The sequence below is a fragment of the Odontomachus brunneus genome, unplaced genomic scaffold (genome assembly GCF_010583005.1).
Source record: "Odontomachus brunneus isolate Ranch 3 - 2012 unplaced genomic scaffold, Obru_v1 Obru_scaffold_163, whole genome shotgun sequence".
In the NCBI taxonomy this organism is placed as follows: Eukaryota; Metazoa; Arthropoda; class Insecta; order Hymenoptera; family Formicidae; genus Odontomachus; species Odontomachus brunneus.
The window spans coordinates 483,348-489,396 of NW_022639613.1; the positions used below are offsets into that span (position 1 = coordinate 483,348).

At 35.8% G+C, this 6,049-nt stretch overlaps 1 protein-coding gene across 9 annotated transcripts in view; it reads left to right on the forward strand.

Moving 5' to 3' along the window:
• LOC116850990 (tachykinins-like) overlaps positions 1–6,049 on the forward strand; it is a 395,129-nt gene that overhangs the window by 221,213 nt on the left and 167,867 nt on the right. The window contains exon 2 of one of the 9 annotated variants that reach the window (XM_032829932.1): positions 5,150–5,239. The exons of the other annotated variants lie outside the window; for them this stretch is intronic. The gene's annotated coding sequence lies outside the window, so the exon portion shown is untranslated. The remainder of the gene's footprint in view (positions 1–5,149; positions 5,240–6,049) is intronic. 9 annotated transcript variants of the gene reach the window in all.

The window sequence follows — 6,049 nt, forward strand, 5'->3', positions numbered from 1 at the left end:
CGAAGTAAGGACAAAGCAACCCGGCAATCCTCGAAAATATTCTCACTAAATTACGTCACCAAACAAATAATCGAGGCTGTCCAAGGGCACCTCAGCCGCGATAATAATCTGATCGAGATTCAAAACCGATCGCAAACAAGAGAAAAGGAAGAACAAAAAAAAAATAATCTTTGACGATACTGTGCCGTGTCGGAAATGCGGTATAAGAACACAAACAATATCAAGAGATCTTATCGAAAAAAAATACTAGTATTGCGCGAGTATCACACTAGCCTGCAAAAATAGATGCATTTCTCTTTACGGATGTAATGAGAGTAGGTGATTTTTATAGATATTTGCCTGCTGAACACAAATCTGTAACCAAATTTGGCTATCACATCACAATTTTGAGACCTCCGTTTAGCTGGTGCTCCCCCCCCCCCACGAAGTAAAAACTAAAAAACGAATAGCTCAGAATTAGGAGCTATATATGAACTTTCGAGGCTCGCTAATAAAAATTTTGAGCTCGTTTCCTTGAGCAGAAATTTTGATTTGTAGGTAGGGGGGGGCTGAATGAACGTTCACTCAGCCCCCCCCCCCTTTTAAATTAAATGGAGCAGAATCGAGATAAGAGCAGAATTAAGAGATAATTAGGAGCGCTCAAACTAGCTTTGATTTTTTAGATCAATACCTCACTCTCGTAACAACCCTTAAACAGTTTACGCTCTAGAGGTAACTCGTAAAAATAAGTACTCAAATCGTTACAACTTTCATTAATGTTATAACACGATTAATATGCTCACAATATATATAATCTATGATTTTTTAACTACAACCCCTTGGCAGGTAAACCACCCTTTACTGTCCGAGTTCAAGAGAGAATCATACTTAAAAACTAATAAATAGCGTATCGTTCGCAAGGAAATATTCTTTGCATTTATGGGACGAAATATGTATATTTCGATTTTTGAGCTGCTACTCCTTCGTAGAAACACCACCCCTTATGGCACAGGCATAAGAATAAATTATCTTGAAACAACGATAAATGTTATTTCTCACCAGAAAATATTTGGCCAATTTACGTCCTTCCGAAATATGTATATACTGATTTTCCAACTGCTATCCCTTAGCAGCAACACCACCCTTAATCGTACAGACGCAAGAGTGAAGTATCCTCAAAAATCGATACATGGGATATTTCTTGAAAGTAAATATTTACTCGGTTTATGAGCTCCTGAGGTATGTATATTCTGATTTTTAAGCTGCTACCCTTTGGTAAGAACATCATACCTTATTGCACAGGCGCAAAAGCGAACTATTTCCAAAAATCGAAAAATGGGTTATTTCTCGCTAGAATATTTGCTCGATTAATGAGCTTCTGAGATATATATAGATATGTTTGATTTTTGAGCTGCAATCCTTTGACAAAAACACTTTTATTTACCATCCGCACTCAAGAGAACAATGCTTAACTTTAGGCTGCTGGAAAAACAACTTTTGTGGCTCTTGAGTTTGAATTTAAATTCTACTATTTTTAGTAGTATTTTAAATACTAAGTTATTAAACATATATGTGTGTGTATGTAGCCTACGCAGTGTGTCTTTTCGGTATTTGCTTTGCGTTTATTCGCGCTTACGTCTCACAGAACTTTCATGCATTTTTTGGACGTGAATGCAGACGCGGCTCAATTTTTGTCCGATTTTGGTTCTTTTTTTTTTAATACTCGTGAAGGATTCTACTTTTATGTACAACTGCTGCAATATGGAGAAACATGTTCCCAATTTGTAGCACTGATCATTAAAAAGAAAGTACTTTCTTCTCAATTTGACAACGCAATTTACAGTTGTCAAGTATTACATCATGATATTGACGTGAGATTTGTAATATGTATCTTTGAAAAACATGGTGTATTCCCATTTCGACAGAAAATAAATTTTTCCCCAATTTGACAGTTGAATTGACAGTTGAATTACCAGCTGAATGACAGAAACTGTCAGAACATAAATTTGACAACATTTGTAATCAGTAACCTCGAAAACACATATAGAGAGTTTTGTGATATATAGAAATTTTGATTTCCGCGTGTTTGGAACTCTGTTTAAAGAAATGTTGCAGCCACAAAGGGGTCAATGGTCAGAGCTACAAATTGGGAACAGGTTTCTCCACATTGTAGAAACTGCACATAAAAGTAGAATTCTTCACAAGTATTTAGAAAAAAAAGAATCAATATCGGATAAGAACCGCGTTTGCATTTTTTTCCATAAAACAAATGAAAGTTGCCACTATGCGATGTAAAAGCGAATAAGCGCAAAGCGGACACCGGAGAGTCACGTACTGCGCAGGCTACATACATACATATATATTTAATAATTATAGTATTTAAAATACCATTAAAAACAGTAGCATTTTAACCCAAATTTAAGAGCCACAAAAGTGGCTTTCCTAAGTGGCAGCCTAAAGATTAAGTTTTTTCTCTTGAGTGTGAATGGTAAATAGAAGTGTTCTTGTCAAAGGATTGCATCTCAAAAATCAAACATATCTATACATATCTCATAAGCTCATTAATCGAGCAAATATTCTAGCGAGAAATAACCCATTTTTCGATTTTTGGAGGTAGCTCACTCTTGCGCTTGGGCTATAAAGGATGATGTTCCTACCAAAGGGTAGTAGCTCAAAAAATCAGAATATACATACCTCGGGAGCTCATAAATCGAGCAAATATTTACTGGCGAGAAATGTCCCATTTATCGATTTTTGAAGATAGTCCATTCTTGCGCTTGTGTCATAAGGGACGGCGTTCCTATCTAGAGGTAGCAGGTAAAAAATCAAAATATACATACCGCGGGAGCTTATAAATCGAGCAAATATTTACTGGCGAGAAATGTCCCATTTATCGATTTTTGAAGATAGTTCACTCTTGTGCCTGTGCCATAAAGGGTGGTGTTCCTGCTAAGGGGTAGCAGCACAAAAACCAGGATATACACTACCGTCTAGAAGTTTGGAAGCAGTTATATTTTTGTATGAAATAAAAGATCGTTTGTAAATATTATGCAAACAACCGCTTATATTGAATGTTGACATTGACGATTACTTTAGGTTAAAATACCAAATTTCTGTGCCTATAATTACATTATATTAAATAAAAAAATTCAGTTAAATCAACCGACTGATAGCTTTAACGCGCACTAAGCTCAGAAATTGTAACTTGCGTTTATGAATGCTTGAATACAACTACTAAGATCTTATTTAATTAGAATACAATGGTTAGATATCGGAATTGAAGATACACATCATATTTCTGTAATTCGAACGTGATCAAAATAAAGTAAGTGTTCAACCACAAGTAGATAATAGCAAGAATTTATTAAACATAGCCCTTATAGAAATATCATACTAAGAATCTTTGATTAATTACTTATTTTCAGTATTAAAAGTACAGTATTTAGTAATATTCTGTGATTCAAATACAGCTTTTAGTACTGTCGTGCCCGTGTTGCCAGACACGAAAAGAATTCGAGATCGGTGATGCGGGCGCGGCAGAGTGTGTGGCGGTGGATAAAATAGTAGCGATAGTGAGACCTTGACTACGTCTTGTATTATTAAATATAAGAGGTTTATTGGTTAAGTACACTTGTATGTGTTTTAATTACTACTCCCGTACTTATGATTAATGTGCGAACCGCGCGTAAGTCGCGTATGACGCGTATGTCGCGGCGAGAGACCGAGATGTTAAGTCTAAACGCGGGCGGTCTTCTCCGCTCTTTTATAATATTGTTTTAGGCTTGTCGGAGGGGGTGCTTGACGACAAGAACATTACCATATTTGGTAATGGTGCAATGCGTTTGGAATTGAGGTCCTAAATGCGGAATGTGCAAGGTGGTGCTTATCGCCGCACTTGCACATCCGCTTCCTTGTTGTGGCGCAATCGAAACAATTCCTCGAGAAGTGTTTCGAAAGCGCTGGTACTATTCGCGATTATAACATCCCTCCCCCCTTGGGAAAAGAAAACGGAGTGTCTAGCGAGGTTTTCGCATTCTTATTCTACATACATTTTTTCCTTTGTTTCCGTTTACAATTGTGGTTATAATCGTTTGTACTTGTTATATTTTATTATATTGTACTTGTGTTACAAATTTGTTTTCCCGTATATAAATGTAATTACAATCGTGTATTGTTTATATCTTATTCGTATAAGCTGTGTCTGCGTGCTAGCGCAGGAATTGTGGGTATTATCGATTTAGCACGTGTTCTCGTATTTCGCTGACTGTTTCGTTCTACTATTACTGGTGGGTCTGCTTTCTGTTTTATTTTTCTTATTACAATTATTACCAATATAATTACTACTATTATCGTTATTCCGCTTGGTGCTGTAGTATAAATTATGTTTTTGTAATGTGTCCAGGAGTTTGATCTATTTTCTAAATTGTAATACGTTTGTGTTATTTTATTACTGAGTTCCGCTAGTTCTGACGGATTTTGTATTATTTTGTTTGGTTTTACATGTAATATTTCGTTTTTATGTTTAATTGTGTTTATGTGTTCTTGTTCTAACGTTATGTTGTATTCTGGTATGTGTGTTTGTATTAACGTGTTTTTTATACCTTGTGCTTGTAATATAATATCCTCTACTGTTAATTTGCATTGTTTTTTAATGTTTATTAGGCCCGTTTTGTTAATTTTTCTGTAATATATTTGGTCGCGACATTGGATGTGAGCGGTTTGCTCGCTGCTCGTGGAATATAGCCATGCGTTCTTTTGTGTTAGCGCGATGATAAACGTGTGATTTGCCGAGATATATTTTTTCTGGCAATTTGTTATACTTTTTAACGTTGTATACATTAGAATTTCGCACGGTGATTCTTTATTGATTCTGAATATTGCGTTTCTTTGCGGACAAGTATAATGGTTCCTGTATTTTATGCATTCAGCTAATTCGTTTTCGCGTAATATTATATATGTATTTGTTTCCTGACTAACCGCGATTTTAGTGTGTGTGACTTCAGTTAAAACAAAAATATTTTCGTGACTGTGTACAGGAAACGGGTGTACATGGATTATTTTGTATGTTGGATAATCTATGAAAGGTTTAATATAGTGAAAATATTTTTGTCTTTATAATACGCGCTGATTGTGCAGAATTTTTCTATCTCTACCCAGTTCTCTTTCCTAGGTGTAAACGGGAAATGTGTGCCTTTTGGTACGTGTATGGATATTTCCTGTAGCTGAGATATGATACTGTCTATTGGTGTTAATCTTGTCGGTAAGTTTCCTGATTTTATTTTATCTAAATAGTAAATTATGTCGTCCTGGTCACGTACCAGATCATCCAGTAAAGCGTTTAATATCGTAAAATGTTCGTCTATTTGTTGTCTTAGTGTGAGTCCAACTTCACCTGTATAGAGTTGTGTTATGCTATTCCATATTATTTTTTCGTTAGTTTCTAAAGTTTTTTCGAGGTTATCAAGGTGGTGGACTGTTGTATTAATGATTTTTAATTGGTTTGTCACTGCGTGTTGTAAGGTTTCCTGCTTATTGTGTAATAGGTCTATTTGCTCGGTTATTGTTTTCTCGTCGTTTGCGTCCATTACGTCAAACAATGATTTTGCTATTGTGCCTATTCCGTCTATTATTCCTCGTTTTGCGTATGTAGGAATTTTGTATATGCTGTGTATGAGTTCCGTCATGTTCTGTATACGGTCAAGGTTTTTCTGTACTACTTCACGTAGATTATCGCATATTTGCCATATGGTACTTGTCTTCTTTTGTTGATTACAAATTCTTTCCGCGCTGTCGAGGTATCCTTGTATTTGATTTCGTCTAACATCTATTGAATATATATCCATTTTTATGACGGTTTTCCATGTTGAAACTATTTGGTGTAATCGTCCTTGTGTGTCATAATACACACCAGGTGTATGTAAGAATTCGTTGATTTCGAATGGGGTTTTCTTGCAACCCGTTTGTCCTGAGGCTGGTACTCCTTATCAGGCTGAATGCCCTGTAAGTACATTGGGTCGGGTGTTTAGATAAATATGATCCCCTTTTCCTGTTCTGATCGTATTTCGTGTGG